Source organism: Siphateles boraxobius, unplaced genomic scaffold, assembly GCF_051911475.1.
Source record: "Siphateles boraxobius isolate OS27281-9 unplaced genomic scaffold, OSU_SipBor_1 8, whole genome shotgun sequence".
Classification (NCBI taxonomy): Eukaryota; Metazoa; Chordata; class Actinopteri; order Cypriniformes; family Leuciscidae; genus Siphateles; species Siphateles boraxobius.
This window is the reverse complement of record NW_027509208.1, coordinates 34498510-34516694: the sequence shown is the minus strand read 5'-3', so window position 1 is coordinate 34516694 and position 18185 is coordinate 34498510. Positions and strand designations below refer to the sequence as shown.

The 18185-nt window shown below is 39.7% G+C and overlaps 1 protein-coding gene across 23 annotated transcripts in view; it reads left to right on the top strand.

Annotated features, from left to right (window-relative positions):
- Positions 1-18185, top strand: part of LOC143729204 (protein 4.1-like) — a 122811-nt gene that overhangs the window by 8140 nt on the left and 96486 nt on the right. For 14 of the 23 annotated variants that reach the window (XM_077220352.1, XM_077220340.1, XM_077220338.1 and 11 more), the window contains exon 1: positions 3609-3754. The gene's annotated coding sequence lies outside the window, so the exon portion shown is untranslated. Of the gene's footprint in view, positions 1-643; positions 772-3412; positions 3755-18185 lie in introns of those variants that run through there. The other 9 variants (XM_077220349.1, XM_077220350.1, XM_077220351.1 and 6 more) reach the window with 4 other exon arrangements.

The window sequence follows — 18185 nt, the reverse complement described above, 5'->3', positions numbered from 1 at the left end:
GTCTGTCTGCATGTGTGTTGTGTGTGTGAGTGTGAGAGAGAGAGAGAGTGTTTGTGTGTGTGTGTGTGTGTGTGTGTGTGTGTGTGTGCGTGTGTGTGTACTGTATGTCCTAATATTAGTATTAATATTATTTACAAAATTATACTTTTTAAAACTTTTTATACTTTATTATATTAATACTAATCGTTCTGCCCATGTCAGTGCTTAACGATTTAAGCATGTGTTGTGTGTGTGTGTGCGTGTGTGTGTTTGTGAGACTGTCAGTGTGTGTGTGTGTGTGTGTGTGTGTGTGTGTGTGTGTGTGTGTGTGTGTGTGTGTGTGTCAGTGTACAGTATGTGACTAAGGCCAATCTTAGCATCAAGAGGGTTTAAAAGCATAAGAGTCACTGTCTCCTAAATCCCCTGTACAGTTGCTGCGGTCCTCAGGCATTGGTCAGCGGTCAGATCAGAACAGGCTATATTTACCCTCAGGTATTAGCCCAGTTCTCCAGCCCGTGTGCCTGCGTAACTCTGAGTGCGGTACACACTCAGCAGGATCTGTGTGTGTGTTCGTGTGTGTTTGCCGGATCTGTGGGGTCCAGGACAGGTACTGGTCAGTGATAATCCTCTGAGATCTGTACAGTCATGCTCTGGGGTTTCACAGGAGCGTCAGCGGAAGCAGACGCGGCACTAGCGGAAGAACATCTCACAGGCTAGCATACAGTACATCAGGCTAATGAGTGTGTGCAGGTGACCGGAGTCGTCTGAGCCCGGGAGAACAGCATCACACAGGTACACACACACACACACACACACACACACACACACACACCTCTTCTTCTGCTCAGTTTCTACCTCTGCCCTAAACTCTCTGTTCTCTCTCTGTCTGTGTGTCTCACCATAAATCACACCGAATGCGGATGGATTATGGCCATATTCTCTCCGGGACATCTGCCCGTCCTCCGGTGAGTGCAAGTTTTCTTCTGACACACACACTACGAGTCCACACGCTGTATTCATGTTTCTCATCATCACAAAACCTTCTCATCTACATGCAACAAATGAGTTTTCTACACTCTAAAAATCACTGGGTTAAAAAACAACCCATTTTGGGTGGTTTTCAACCCAAGAGCTGGGTAAATATAGGAAAGAACACTTGTTGGGTTAATTTTACCCAGCAAATTGAGTTGTTTATTTAACCCAGCATAATGGGTTGATTAATTTTTACTATAGTACTATTTTTTTACATTTATTTTTTATACTTCATACATGATTTAATGTTTACGGATTAACTTAAATCCTCTAAACTTTTTTAAAAAAAATACTTCATGCAACCACTGGTTTGCATGATAATTCCTTTATTTTTGATCATATTTTACAGAATAGCATATTTTATATAGCAGTATACAGTTTAGCATATTTTAAACACATACTGCCTACATTTAAGCTCATTTAACAAATTTGGATTTGGGTAGAAAAAAATAACCCAAGATTTTTTTAGTGTAGACACATTTGATTGTGCTTTAACATTTGAACGGTGAAACAGAAGCGTTGTGAATTGCTCATCACACATGCTCAATACTGTGGATGTGTCTGATGAAGTTGTTGATGAATGAGTGTTTTGATCACTGACTGCAGCTCAATACTCATCATCATCATCATCATCATCATCACTGAGAACGATGCTGTAAATATCAGAATGTCATGTTGCAGTGGTTTTCTGCTCATGAAATACAGCATCTGGTGAAAGTGTGCATGAAGGTGTCAGTATTGTGACGGATTCCTGAGTGACATGGAAGATTGAATAGAACGCAGGGCTTGATTTCAGGATTAACATGACTTTAAATAAGACGTACACAGTGATGTGAGTTGGCGTGTTTTTTGTTTGTTTTAGTGTGGTTTGTTTTGGAGGGAAACACAGAGCTCTGGTCTGGTGCATTATGGGAGTGTATGTGTTCAGGAAGCGTTCTCCTCCTCGTCTTTCACTCAATGAAGAGTCTTACAGTTAGCTTCACTTCACTGATGATCCGGGCCTGGTTACGACAAAGACTTTTAGCTGTGAAAACCCTTTATATGATACTATGGTTTATTTGATGATGCTTTCAGCTGCAAGTAAACGTTATGGTACAAAGGGCCTAAAGGCGTCTTTGATTTTATTCACCAATAGATGCAAAAAAATGTCCAATGCACGTGGAGATTTGTCTGATCCTTGATACGACCGCCGACAACAACGCAAAGTTGATTCTGTGCTAATTTTATCTAATATTTGATGGTTTTTTATGTTTGTATTTTAAATGTTTTTTATATATATATATATGCTATTTAATGAGAATTTAAAAAACGATTGACTATATTTTGAGACAAAGGTCTTGTTAATGATTTTCAGTTTTGTTCAAGGTAATTAAAGCAACAGGTTTTCATTAACATTTGTAAAAGTATGGTATTTGGGGTAAAAGGTGCAATAATTAACATGATAATAAACAGCTGCTGACTTTTCCATCTGTTGACATGAGATGATTAGATTCAGATGGGAAATATCACTAGGTTGGGTGTCCGTCTTAGAGATATTTATATCGAAACCATTCATAGAAATTATAATATTTATAATGAAACCATCCATATAAATTATATTTTTAATGAAACCATCCATCAAAAAATATGACATTAATCATGTCATATAATAAAATATGAGAATAATTTTGTATGTGTATTTTTAACATGAACAGATTTTGAGTTTTTCATTTTAATGAGTATATTTATTGAACAAAAATTAATTATTGTATTTATCAAAATAACCCGAAAATAGTGCAAACTTTGCAAAAGTGATTGTTTTGAACAAGTATTAACTTAGACATTATTAAAAACACATTATTTTAACTGAAGTATTTGTATCAGTACTGTGTGTATTTTGCCCTGTGTGTCAGTGGGGTAAAACCTCCTCTCCACCTCAACAAAATACACCACTATTATGATTTATTTTCACACAGACTCTGTTCCTCCATCAATTTCTGCAATCATACACTATGAGCGCAATGACAAGCACAGTTTTCTTATGTTCTGCCTTTAGCCCCGTTGTACCCCTGCCAACTCTCACGCATTGACCGTGAGACTCACGCAATTGACCCTTTTCACACGCTCTCACGCCACACATCCATTTTCTCACGCAGAGAAAAATCGCAGACAAAGAGGACACTGACACAGACAGACAAGACAGAGAACTTTACTTTTGATATGGAACAAATTCTCAGCTGTCAGATTCTGTCAATATTTTTACGAGATTCACTCAATGTGACAGATCGCTGTAGCGCGTGCTTTCAAACGGCACGTGATACAGTAGCCTACAACTTAGTTTTTTGTTTGTTTTCATCTGGCCCATATTCGAGTAGTTTTCAAGCTCCTGTGTCTTTGAGTATATTATCCACTAGTCAGCGCTATTTCACTGAAAGTCAACAGTCCTCGCTGCGGTTCCTTTTGTCCGCAGTTCGGCAGTCAACATCCTTATTATGAACTACTCCCACAGCCCACCAATAGGGGAGGATTATTCCAGACAGACAGCGAGTCCCACCAATTACATTTCGAGTTCGATTTCTGCCAGCCAATCATAACGCAGAGGCAAGTCGTCGAGGGGAGGGTTCGCTTGTTTCACTACGTTGGCTTTTCTCCCAGAAAGATTTCGGTGTGGGAATTTCAATTTTACATTTCTGAGACTGTCGGAACCTCTTACCCGGAGACCACATCCTGAAAGTTTGGGCTAAGCTCGTCTAGAGTGAATAAGGTAGGCTGATTAAGGCTGCTTTTAATCATATCATCGGTGTTTGTGTGTATTTCCCTAGATGATCCCGCATGGATCTTATTGAAGCCTGCAGGAGCACGTCATTATGAGCCGTTAGTCTAATGTCACGTCTTTCAAAAGATAAACTGTTCGGTCTGATATTAATACTCGTTTATGTGTGTGGGATGGTCACTCTGAGTAAGATCCATGTGAACATGTGTGTTGAATGAATCGTGTAAGGATGATTTACAGCCTTTCGCGTGTTAATCGCATTGCTGTGGTGTTTGTAAATGTCGTTGGTCTAACCGTTACTGTGTGATGATGTAAGTTAAATGTGCGTTTCATATCTAACTTATATGGATATGGACACATTCTCCACGGCCATGTCAAATCCCCTATGGCGTCTTTATGTAACGTTAAGGCTATAATCTCCAGTCGTGATGTTTACAGCGATCACTGCTTTAGCAGCACGGTACTCGCCTGGACCCATATGTTCCGCTCATCTGGGTGATGGACGGGAGAACAACAGGGCGTTTCGAACAGCTGGAGGCGGGAATAATCATGTTAACGTGTTTTGTTCGTTGAAATAAGGGCACGTGCCCTTAATGCAGCGAGTTAACGTTACCCGCGTGGCTGGCGATCAGAGCTCTCTCTGTCTCTCTGTGTGTGTGTGTGTGTGTGTGTGTGTGTGTGTGTGTCCTCGCTGTGTGTTTTAAGTGTTTGGTCTGGAAGTGTTTTTAAAACGCAATAAACGCGTGGATGACGCGGCGCCATCTATTGCAGCGTTTCTGACCGAACCTTCTGTCCAGTTGTGCTTTAACGTTACGTTACATTACACACACGCACGACGCGACAACGCAGGCTCGCTCGACCCTCATACTCAAGCTTCGTTTTTTTATTTCTTCACTAAAATATTGTAGTTGATGGCAAATATATTAATATCACTGCAGCATGGCATTTGATATATATTTTAAATTCACAAAATGCTGTAAAAATGCACCGAAAATCTGAGGTGATTATTTTATGTACATCTGAAGACGTCTTACACTGTTTAAAGCGTGTATTTTGGTTTTGCATTAGTAAAAGGACAGTAATTGGTTAATTTACAGACACAGACAACTTAACAATTTTTGGAGGGAAATCGTTTTTTAGTTGGTTGATGCTTTCCCAAAGTGGGTAAAGCTGGATGAAACGGAAGTTGCAATCATCTTGTCTCTAGTATTGTGTCGTATATCCGACTGAAAGGCTTCAGGAACAAGAACAAATGTTGATTTTGTCCATGAGGAATTGATTGGATGGTTGTAGTTTGCTATTGGTGGATCTCGTGTGATTGACAGGTTGCCCCGTCCTCGTCATCAGAGAAGTTATTCTGATTCAAGATTATTATGAGACACATGAATTTAACACAATGATATGCACCGATAAATCATTTAGAATAAACACGGCAATATTCCATAAAATATAAGAATTGTGAATTTTGGGTTCATGGTGACTTTAAGGCCCAAAACCATTTTCAAAACTAATATGTGAATCCAGACACGCCTGTGTTTACCAGGATTCACAAACGCTCTTGTCAGGCAGAACCTCTTGCACTAAAATAGCCTATCTGTTTTGAAGTTGAGATTTTAAGTGAGTATTTTAATCATGTAAAACATTTGTTTGTTCACGGTTCACTGATGTTGATTAATGGTCACATAGCATGCGACTAAACACTTTCTTGGAGTTTATTTTAATTTTACATTTGTAAACCCCCTTAATTTCCCTCTCAATCCCCAGTTTGGGAAACCTTTATCTACACAAACTCGAATTTTTGCTCCATTACATGCACAAAAATCCTAATGCAATGCGAGTAGCTGCATGGGACACTGAGTTTTAAGGGGAAATCTGTGTCAAACAGAGACTGTGTGTATAATACAAAGTGATACAACAGAACAGACATTCTTATCATTCTGCACACACAGTTCTGTACGAAACGCAGTGCTTTCTTCTACACATGATAGTTTGATGCAGACGGAGCTCAGTTTTCCTGTGTCAATCACACTGTTTCGTACATCTGTCTCGAATGCATGCGGGTCTGTATCCTGTAATGCGTATATCAACATGCTGCAGGTTTCTAAAGCAAATATTTGCGTTTGTAAGTGTGAGAGTGTGGACTTGCAGTCAGGTCATGTGATGCGTGTACGTGCTAATGTTTGACAAGAGCAGCCGGTGCTCGGTTTCATTCCCGTTAAACGCTTTTAGGTGTTGTTCTTCCAAACACAATTGGTCCGTCATGAGGTGTCCGCCGCTCCGCTGGGCCACTGAAAACCTGTGCGAGCGCTGGGATTAGCCTGCTAGTCTCTAGCAGACCTCGATTGGGTTAGGTTTGAAGGGTTTACTTCCAATTGGATAGTTTTCCGCTGGTCACCGAGTCTACCAGTGTAGCTTTATCCCAGACCATCTGTCAGAACCGTGTAGCGTCTCAGAGTACCCCCCCCCCCCCTACATACACGCAAACAAAGGAAAAGCATCATGTGGTGTGTTTGTAGATTCTCCTGTACGTCTAGTGTGTTGTCAGATTAATGCATGAGTGCAGCATGAGCCATATTTAAGTGTAAAACCCCCTCCATCCGTCTGTTTGTCTGCACACTCCTTATCACTGTTTTTGTGGACGTCTGGAATAAAGGGAATTGTCTTGTTTGACCCATACAGGGTTATTTGGCTTTGGGGAGTTGCTGCATGCAAGTTGATTTGACTTTTCTAGTCAAATAGCAAACACAAACACTGTGCTATCTCAAACCAGACTGATTTATTAGTAATTCATGTTCATTCATCTGACGTGCTTCAAGTTGTTGTCCACCTTAATTGTTTTACCTCAGTTACACACACATTTTCTTCTGATTGATAAACAGATCTGCGTATGGCACATATGCTGCTTTGTTTGCACGTCGCCCTGTGTAAAGTTATCCTACAGTTTCATCAACATCACCAATAGATGTGTTTTCATCCAAGCTGCCAGTTTAAAGTAGCGTTTCTAACCTATAGGCTAAAAGATGAACATGATCAAGACTATGCCTCACTCGATCTCCTCCAGTCCTTCTGTCTCTGATTGATAGTTTGGACTTTTTTATCCAGTAAAAGTCTTTCAGTGTAACTGTACAAACGTCCTCCTTCAGCTCGAGTTTCACGTGTCAAACTGACCTGATTTATCAAGGAAACGCAAGAATAACTTTGATATTGTTAGTAATATTTCACCTGGACTGAAGCGACTGAGGTTTACTTATGGCTAAAGAGCGCGTCTATGGAGTCAAGAACAATACAGCGGTCTTCGGGGAGAAAATGAAGGTTGGCGGAAATGAACAACAGCTGACTTGCTGAAGAAGAGGATGACGAAAATGAAGAATGTCTTTTCAGTTCTTTTGCGGCTGTGATTAATAGTATTTTTATTACTATTAATATTACTGTCAAAATGTGCCTTAATGTGGCAGGTGATGAACACAAAGGACAAGAGGGATCCTCTCCTACCCAGAGGTTTAGGTTCTGTGGTGATGGGAGAACATCATATGTTGACCTAATAAGGAAACTGATCCTAATCTCTTCCATTGACCAAAGGTCTTGCCAGCCCATCTTGCGTTGTTCCACACTCTCCCATCTCATCCACTCTCCCTGCTTGGCCTGGGAAATGGCCTTTATACACCTCATCCTCTCCTCCTGCTTTCGCACCTCGTTGACTACCAGCTTCCTCCTTTGAGCAGGGGCTGCCTTGTGCCATTTAGGAGGAGCTAAACTGAGCCCAAAACCCCCTCTTCCATGCTGTACCTGTCCCACGATATCACCAATTTGAACTCCCATCTCGTGGAACTCCCAACCATTTCCTAATATATGAACTTATTAACGCTTCCAGCTTATCCACTGTTGTCAAAGAAACCTCATACACAGTCAGTGGCCACAGCAAGAGTTTAGTTTGCCTGGTAGAGCGCAGCTGTTTATGCTCTTCAACCCTTCCACTGCTTGTCGTCTAACTTCTCCCACTCGAACTGTGTCCTTTAGATCCCCATCGTACCTTCTCCCAAGACTCTTCACTGGCTTCTCAGAAACTGTTGGTATTGCCTCACCATTAATGAAGAATGTTTAATCTACTACCTTGCCTTTAATTATTAGAATGCTCCTTGATTTAGATATAATAACACAGTGCATCATTCTCTCTCTGACTGCATGTGTGAATGTGTCTAAAGGTAATGTAGTAACAATCCAGTAATGATTCTCAAATGACAGCAAATGTTGATATAGACAAGTAATTTGATGCATTTATCTGCATGTCATGTAATTAATTCGTTTAATCCATCCTAGTTAGAAAAGTTCCTGAATGAAGAATGTGCTGAAGTGCAGCATTCTGTGTTTGACGGACTGTGAAAAGGCAGAGAATTTGTCATTTTCACACTCGTTTCTGTCTGTGTAGTTTGGGATTTGAGAGAGGAAGAGCAGGATAAAGCCCTTCATGTAGAGTTCAGAGTAAAACACACATGTAGAACATGGGTTGAGACGAGAGAGACGTCTTGTTTGCTCTGTCCTCTCATTCGTCTCATGTTAGTGCAGAGGGTGGGACGGCTTCACTGTCCCACAGGTGCGCATCACCATAGCAACCGTCACCAGGCTCGCCTGTGCTCCAGCATCACTGTCAACACATGACATCTGGGTTTACATGAGATTTAATACTCTCTGTTTTTTCTCCTGTTTGGATGTCAAAATCAGAGGAGGAAAAGGAAAAGTCAGAGATCCCTTAGTTCGTAGTGAAGGGGATTTTACAGTGCAACAACTGTATTACTAGGGGTGTCAAGATTCTCCAATTCGATTCTCGAATTTTTTTTTTAAGCACAGGTTGCTGTTGCTCCTAAAAAGCTGACATCAGTTCATCGCAATCTCGAACATCTCTGTTATTATCAGTGAAGCTGACTGCACAATGAATCTTTCATAATATATAGCCTACACTTTGTTTGTTATAATTAGAGGATTTGCCAGCTTACAGAATTCTGCACTGAACAAAAAGTCCGTTTTGAGCGGTGAGGAGAGTCTATCTTAAATGCTTCTGATTGGTCATTGCGTTCAAGAAATCAACACATATGTCTGTGATTGGCTAAATCGCTCAACGCTGCAAACATGTTATAAATAGAAACTCTGGCCTGTAAATCGTTTCTATTTTGTTTTAGTTGTTCTTGTTGCTTTTCTGCAACAGATGAAAAAAATGTATTAGTTTTTATATGTTTTGTTCATAGATATTTCTAGTTTGCGGGAGTCCCGCAAATCTTTTTATTCTCCCGCACACACAGAGTGAGTGCATTAATGCCCGCGCTCGCACTCGGCCATCAAATCTAGTCCCGCGCCGCACTCTATTGCGTTGGGAGTGCACGTCTATAGATCAAGAGCCCGGCCCGAGGATAGTGACGGGAAATATCCATAGAATCCAAGTTAGAGGACTCGCAGCCTTTCAACACGTGTGTTTTTTTCCCGCGCCGTGATGAGTCGTTCATGAACGATCCGTTCATTGCCTCTGTCACGCGACAAATGAACAAAAGACTCGGAAGGTCAAGTATTAATGTTCCCTGTAAATTACTTTTGACTGCATTATAATCATTTCTTAATTCAGAATATGATCAAGATTGCGTTGGATGTGTTCGGGGAATTCTGCCTGTTAAAAGTATAACATTTAAAGCTCCTGAAATGACTAGAAAAAAGATTAGTTAATTTTGATGAACGAGATTGAACAATAGAGTCAGGAAAACGATCCGAACTTTCCATCACGGGGGCGACATGGGGGCGTGGCAGTATCGACGATTCCATTTTTTATTTCGATTTTTGAGTTTGTGAATTAATTTCGATCGATTTCGATTTAAAATCGAAATCGTGACACCCTTATGTACTACTAATATATATTTGTTTGCTCCAACTGTATGATGGCTGTATGCTGTTAAGGACAAAAATCAGTGTTTACACCAATGTGGTTCTTCTGGAAAAGCAGATATGCAGCTCTCCGTATAAAAAGCTGCAAACGTTCATGTGGATCTGAACAGTCGCTTTAACAGCTGTTCATTCAAATGACACCGTATGTCCGTGTTTGTGCCAACAGACCGTGACTCCATGACACGTCCAACACAACAACACTGACTCAACTAGTGATCGACAAAAGCAATCATGATTATATTGCTCAATATTAAAATCAAAATTATTGGTGTGCAAAATGATCAGTCTTATTTCATAATACCAGTCATTTTAAATGTCAGTGAAATTTCACAATTATCGATACTTCAGCAAAAGCTAATAATAGGTTATTAAAGGTGCAAAACGCAAGTCTCTGAGTTTTTGCAGAACTACGCCCCCTCTGGCGACAAGCGAAACTGCAACCATAGTTGTGCACGCTCATGGACCACACGCACACGCACGCATGCACGAGCACGAGCTGTTCATAACTAAAGGAGCATCTGCCGCACAGATCTTTGGTGTACAGCCAAAATGTCTTCAGTGGTAATAAAGTTATAAATCTGCAAGTCATTTCAAAAATATGGAAGGAAAGACATTTGAGTAAATTACTCTTATGTGTGAGGGGAAAAACGGGGGTAGTAGAAAACTTTGTTTATGTTTTACTGTATCCACCTATGATTATATTGTTATGAAAACACGTTCATGAACAATATAATTGATTACTTCGCAAAAGCTCAAAATAATAATCATACCATACACAGTTGGTCAACAACGTTCACTCAAATGTCTCAAGGTAATAAACAATCAAATGTCACCATGACGTTTTCATAAAAGCCAAACAGGCTAATCCGCCGAAGACTTGCGGGGTTCAGCCTGTTATTGATCTGCTAAGTAGAATATTCCAATAAAAATACATCCTTTTTCTGTTATAATTTACTCAAAATTTCTGTCTAATTATCGGTCATTTTATCAGCATGTTATATCACACTCAAGAATCTTGAACTGTTTTGCTAATCACTAAACTACATGTAGCGCTGATTTATTTAGTAGATATTTTGACAGGGACAATACACACTGACAAACATTAATGTGTCAATACTTTATTTAGTAAATAGTTAGTCTGCTAAACAGTATGAGTAAAGTAAAAATATTTACCCCTTTACCATTGTATTTCCCTTCCTGCAATGTTCAGAATAAAACATGTATTTTATCACAATACCAAAATATTTTAAGTTTTCCTCGTTTTGATAGAATACGAGCTCCCACATACCTCATATATACTACATACAAAATGTACCACATTCACGGGAACAATTTACTATTTTTACCGAAAAATACAATATAGCCAATGCAACGGCGTTCTTCCTTGTTGGTCAATGACATGAACACCTTAGCATGTTAGCAATGGACACAAGGCTAACGTTACCGGTAGGCCATACACAAAAACATAGTTAGCATCTTTTATTGGATATGTTTTATGTTTCATGTTGTACTATTCTTCCGAATACAATTCCTAGTTTATGAAACTGTTCACTAACAATGGTAGTAAAACCAATTCTGATTGTACATGTATCTAGCTTACGCTAAAGCATTACACATTTTACGCATCGTCATTTGTTGTCATACATAGATTGGCCGTATCAAACATTAGAGACTGGGCTATATCTTACCGTTTTATCAAGAAAAAAGCCAACTGAGGATCCCGTTTGAGACCAAGAGCAGACCGGAGATCGCTCCATTTGTTGAATGCCTTCCCGAGGTAGACTCTCGTCTTACTCCGACGCCTGTCTGACTCCAATTTGGACCTTTTGGTGGCACTAGACGACAATTTTCTTTTCTTTACTTTATGTGGAGTTTGCGTTGGGGTTTGGAATGGACTACAAGCCGGTCTCTTTGAATCCATCTTCTACCTTTGACGCACGAGTTGTCTTCGCTGATGCGGAGAATGGCGGCGCCGGCGAAAACACAAACCTGCGAGACATAGCCTGGTGAGCGTGAACGCGCATGACGTCACGCCAAGTCTCAAATTCGAACCCGAATCCCTCTTATTTATTTTACTGTACAGGATTATAGAGGCAATTGCAGTGATCAGAGAAGGGCTCATTCAGTCCATCAGGCAATTGTTTATGCATGTATGGGTTAGAAAACGTGTATTTTTAACATGAATTGTTGCGCAATGCACCTTTAAGTGCAAGTAAAAAGTCCTCTAAACAGTTACAGAAGACATGGAAACAGTCAGCAATAAAATAACCAAGAAACTAATTACAAACAAAACAGACAAACAATACAAATGAAATAAACAGTGCTTTTTCAGGAAGATGTACCAACAGTGGTATTCAGAAATAATAGCCTACAACAGAAATTTAATAAGTAGGCTAATCAAATGTAAAATAATAATTCTTTATACATTAAATATAGACTAGGCCAGGGATAGGCAAAGTCGATCCTGGAGTGCCGCTGTCCTGCAGAGTTTAGCTTCAACCCTGATATAAACTCACCTGCCTTTAGCCTTAGTGATCCTGAAGACATTGATTAGCTTGTTCAGGTGTGTTTGATTAGGGTTGGAGCTAAACTCTGCAGGACAGCGGCACTCCAGGATCGACGTTGCCTATCCCTGGACTAGGCTAATCCTTATTAAAACTACAGTTTATTCATTCAAGAGCATTGAGCGATTTTTATCTTTTACTTAGCAATTACCAATAAAGACTGCAGCAGATTTATTAGGCTGCTGTCACTTAAAGAGCTAATGCACTGAGCCAATATACATGCTTTTTCTTTCTCAAATGTTTACATTCACTTAAGACACAACCGACTGCGTTTACGAGGATTATTTACCAAAACGGCATCAGCATATTTGTGTGTAGGCTATTTGACCGTTTCGACACATAGCTGAAGCCACAGTAGGCTTTGCTTATGCGTGTTCCGCCTAAGTGTTACGCACGAGTCCTGAAAAGTAAAGCCGAAACGTTTCGATCAGTCCCACTATAGCCTAGGTCATAAACCCCGGCCTCTCCATTTAATCTAATGAGACCCAAGACAAACAATCAAATTACCGGGGTCCGAAATTTACTTTTTGGCTCACCTGCCACAGGGACTGGTAGATGAAAAAATCCACCAGCCAAGCATATTTTTTACCGGCCAAAATAGTAAACAGCCTTTTTGTGTCACATACAGTCATTTCAGTACATTTAATTGAGATACGGTATTATGTTGAATAAGAGTACATGGAAGTCAAAACAGAGCAACAAATAGTAAGACATGGAAGATGTGAGCATGGAACTAGTGCTCATAACTGTACATTTGAAGGTTTTGTAAAACTATCAGATACTTTACCGAAGTAATTTCTTTTACAGATTAATACTATCAGTTAAACTGTTTAAAAGTGTAAAATATATATACATATTATATATCATTTTATTTTTAGCTTTTTTAAATTTTTTTTACATTTTTTTGTTTGTTTGCTGCATGGTTAAAAACAGTATATAGCCTATATTTGTTAAATCACGGGGTGCGTCGACGCGCAGCCACACACGCCTAAGGATATATTTCGCTGAGCAAGCAAAATGAAGCAAGCGAAAAGAAGTAGTACTGTGTGGGACCATTTCGACAGAAAGGGCGACGAAGTTACATGTAAAATATGCTACGCAGTATTAAAATAAAGCAGTAGGCCTAGTGCAAGTACAATGCAATATCACTTGTGAAGCAAACATCCACAAGCAAATGAAAGGCGCTTTCCGAAGTTTGCCACTCTAGCGAGACGTTATATCTGTATTCCTGGGACATCTGTGCCATCGGAGACCCAGACTAACCCCACATCATCTAGACCTGTTACTTTTTTAAGTAAAAACTAGACAAGCTGTGGATTGAGGTAGGGATGTGCACGAATTTTCGAATATTCAATCTGTAATTATTATTCGAAAAATAAAATACTATTTGAATTTTTTTGTTTTTCTTTAAAAAAAAATTGCAGTTATAATTAAATGCACTGGGTGGCTCTGTGGAGTGCGTTTAACAAGTGGGTTGTATTTGATCACATAATGTTGTCGTCTGCCTCGCGAAGTTTGCAATTACTAGATGAAAATAATATTACAAAATGGAATTACTTTTAATAAATTATTTATGAAACTGAGTTATCATATCACCACCACAATGAGAAATGACATGAAATCCAAACACCCGTCGACTGAGGAAGCAGCTGTCCATCACTGCATTAACAACTGCAGGTAAGCACAGCTTTACCCGGGAATCATGATCCGAGATGATACCTTCTGGTAGCAAAATTATTTTGAGACATATGCTTCCTTTAAGTTTCGTTGAGGGAGACAGGTGTGAGATAGTGCTGTTAGTAACTTCACTTTGCGCACTGTGTCTTTGTCAACGTCTGTCAGCGTGGCACGTTTTCTCACTTGAGCATGTGGATATTATTGTTTTTCTCAACATGAACGTGAAACAATATAAATGCTGACTCGAGTGCATGTACGTTCTGTACGATAACTGCGCAGTCTGCTTTATTCACGCTGCTTGAGCTTAAATGCTTTTTTTTAACACATTTTGTTAAATGTTTTCAACTAAAAGAAAACCTTAAGATGTATATGTAAGCTTGTTCAGAAATAGTGACAAAAACTTTAAAAAACTTAATATAACATCTCTCTCGTTAAACGATATTTAGATATGATCCCGATATTTAGCGTTATATGATCCCGAATATTCGAATACAATATTTTAGAAGAATGCCCATCCCTAGTTTGAGGTAGCCCTTCTATTTTTATTTGATGAAAAAAACATAGTCTGATGAAGAAGAAAAAAAGCTGTTTTTTTCAAAGCTTCAAACTGATTCAGTGTTTTCTTTTTGTCATCTTAATTTAATTAAGTTAAAAAAATATATTTAGTGTAGGTCTATTTTAGTGTTTTTATATATATTATTTCATTCTCTTTTCTCTGTTGTCACTGTCAGAAATGCTGCAGGTGCATGAAAATTTGATGTGAATCCAGGTTCTGCTGTTTGCACATTAAAATAAAGCTGTGATACATTTTTTTGGTATTTTTAACGGGTCACCGAAACTCGATAATTTTGTTTTTATATAATGCCAATTCAATATTATAATCTTATCAGTTAACGGTTAATAATCAGATATCGAGCGGCGGGTGTCGGTCGGGAAAATTAAACGAAACGAGCATCCCTAAGAGCCATCATGCCAGATATTTTATAACATTACAAAATGCAATTGTAATAAACATTATTACTTTACTATTTTGGTAGAACATTCACCGGACAGTGTGGCGGATATCCTTTTGAGATTTACTCGCCAAACAGAAAATCTACCCGCATTTGGCGCTTGGTGGGTGTTAATTTTGGACCCTGCAAATTACACTTCAAATAATTATTTTCCAAAGATGGTTTGTGTCATTTTAGGTAGTTTTTATCACACTGATGTAAATTAAAGTGTTTGTTTAAAAAAAAAAAATGTCAGGGCCATAAATGGAGATTGGCGGCTTTCACTTTTCTACAGTGGAAGAGATTGAAGGTGTGTCGTCCATATTTTTGTACATGTTTATGGTTCCGCCCCGTCTCAGATTGCACCAAACCATTAAAGAAAGCACACTGTACATGAAAAAGTATTCTCATGTATTGTGATGGCCAGTGTTAGGAACAGTCCGATCCTCTCTTTCTCTCATCACTCCCTCTCTTCTGCAGCCCATTGAGTCACACTAAACCGCAGCACAATGGCTCCATTCACAGAGCGAGCGTCCTGACTCGTTCTCATCCATGCTCCTCTCTAATGACCGCCACACACACACACACACACACGACAGGTGCTGCTGGTAACCTGAAGGAGCTTCTTCATCAAACACTGGGACTGAGGCACCTGCAGGTCAGAGGGAATCTCCTCCTCCTCCTCCTCCTCTGATGATGATGGCACACAGTCAGCTGCATCAGTGGGAACTGGACCGTTTAGCATACACTGCTATGAAGAGGCTAGAGAAAAGCCCCCTGATCAGAGCACAGAAAGCCCTATGAAGACAGCCATCATCTCCATGACACAGAGAGGAAAGACCCCGCAGTCACAGACACTGTGATATCAACACACTCTTAGCCAGGTGTAACTTTCACCATGCTGTCGTTGTCCTAAAGCTTAATGATGGTGTCATGTGACTGTAGCGTAGTTTGTTTATAGCCTACGTTTAGCCTTTTACCTCTTGTTGATTAAATTTGAGCTTCAAAATCCAAAATCATGATGAACAAAACTTGTAAGAAACGGAATCTCAGATTATTTTCTGCAGTCCAAAAACTAAAAATTGTAGTGTAGGGAAAACAGGGTGATGTGAACTCATGGGCTGTCAGGAAGTTATTCAAACCCTGTAGCGCACAGATTTCCATACAGTGGCAGTCCTTCTGCTTGATTTGATCAGGTGTGACACTAGAATCTGCCATCAAAGAGGATTGTGTGCTCACTGAAAACGAGTCAGCCAATCAGATCATTTTGATGATATGGACCAATCAGATCTCCCTGTGGGTGGGGTTAGTGCAACAGAAACAAGCTGAGTTCAGAATACACATTTACACAGAAATAGTTCGTTCAGCTAGGGCTGGGCGATCAAGTGAAAACGATAATTATTACGATAGAATTTTCCTTAAGTTCGATTAGTGTTGTATATCATGTTTATGGGCTATGCAAATAATGCTGAGCTTGTTGTAGACTGTCACACTGGTGCCAGTACCAGTTTGCCTTTACTAATAAGAGCTGCCGTTTCTGTTGTGTATGAGAAACATTAAACCACAAACGGCCATTAGCTGAATGAAACTATGCTGCTCATTTGAACCGTGTGCCATATGAAACATTCATCAGCGCTGTGAGATTCGGTGGAAAAGGTTAGAGTCCGGTGCAGTTCTCCATACAAACCACTCATCAAATGCCTTGTGATTTAAACCAGTTTAAAGCCAGAGGAAACAGCGGAGAAGGCTTTTCAATCAACAAGTTGTCAACATTTACCATGATTTACTGAAACCAAAGGATTGTGGTAGAAATGTGGGATATTCATATTTCATTTTATTATATTATTAAGGCCTGGTTTCACAGACAGGGGTTAGATTAAGCCAGGATTAGGCTTGAGTTCATTTAGGGCATTTAAATAGCTTTTATAAATGTGCCCTAGGAAAAAACATTACTGATGTGCATCTTCAGACTAGGGCTGAACGATTAATTGCATTTGCGATAATATCGCGATATGATGAAATTGCGATTTTGTAACCGCAAAAGCTGCGATTACACTGGTCATGTGACACGAGAGAAAAGCAGTCTGCAAATCAAGCATCAACTTGGCACGCTACGCATAGGTCTGGCATACAGGAAAGAACAGTTTATTTTTTATGAATGTGATATTGTGTTATTTATTCTCTCTCCAACAATTCTGAATTGATTCAGAGAATTTCAGAGTCGAATCTGAGCTTAGTTTTTAAACACACATGCGTGATGACGCTGCGCGTGCTTTAGAAACAACCGTATTCTGCTTGCTTCTAATTTCTCTCTCGCTCTCTCACACACACACACACACACACACACACACACACACACACACACACACACGACACCGCTCGAACCTTCCGAAAAATAAGCTTTCATAAAGTTCGGGGTTTAAGCGAATTACAAGGACAGTCGCGGGCTTTCATTGCACAGGTTTTGCCGCTTTAATGTTACTCTTGCAGTGCGCGGTCTTGGAACTCAAAAAAAGAACTCGGTTTTGTTCCTCACGAGCTGTTTGTTATGCGGTTTAAAATCGCTTGAATGTTTAAATAGGTAAGACTTAAAAAGACGCACAAATTATAAACAATAGTGACGATGCAATGGCCCGATTGTGCAAGTGACATTTCCATCAAATGTCCCGACTCCTGAAACGCGAGAGTCTAGAATCACCGCCTGCAGCTGCAGCGCGATTGGCTTGCCTTGTGCAACCTATTTTAAGAGACAGAGAAGACGCGGCATTGGCAGAATCACTCACGCTGTTTGTGAAATTGCGTCTCGCAGAAAGTTTTAAAATGACTGATTTGATCTTATAAGATTTGATACTCATAGGCCTACATGCTAGATTGAATGAATGTTTGCGGGAATTTCCCACATTATAAACGCAAGACCTGCGGGAATGATTAAAATGATGCGCAAAAGCCGCAATCCCGCACCGAAATTCAAGCCCTGTAAACGCTTTGATTGTTGATTAAACATGACTTATAAACACACGTCTGTGTTAGAAGCCACATCATCTAACAGAAGGATGCTCAACTGTCGTTATGAAGTGAGTTTGGAGTAAAAGCATGTTATTAAATGTTGTCTTTTGTTGGACAGCAGGTTCATAAATGATTCTCATGTTTGAAAAGCTGTTTGACGTGTGTTGCTTTTTCAAATGCACACTATAAGTGATTCAAACTCAGTGCTTTCAGATGGAGCAGCGTTTAAGAGCCGTACATCAATGACAAGCTGCCTAT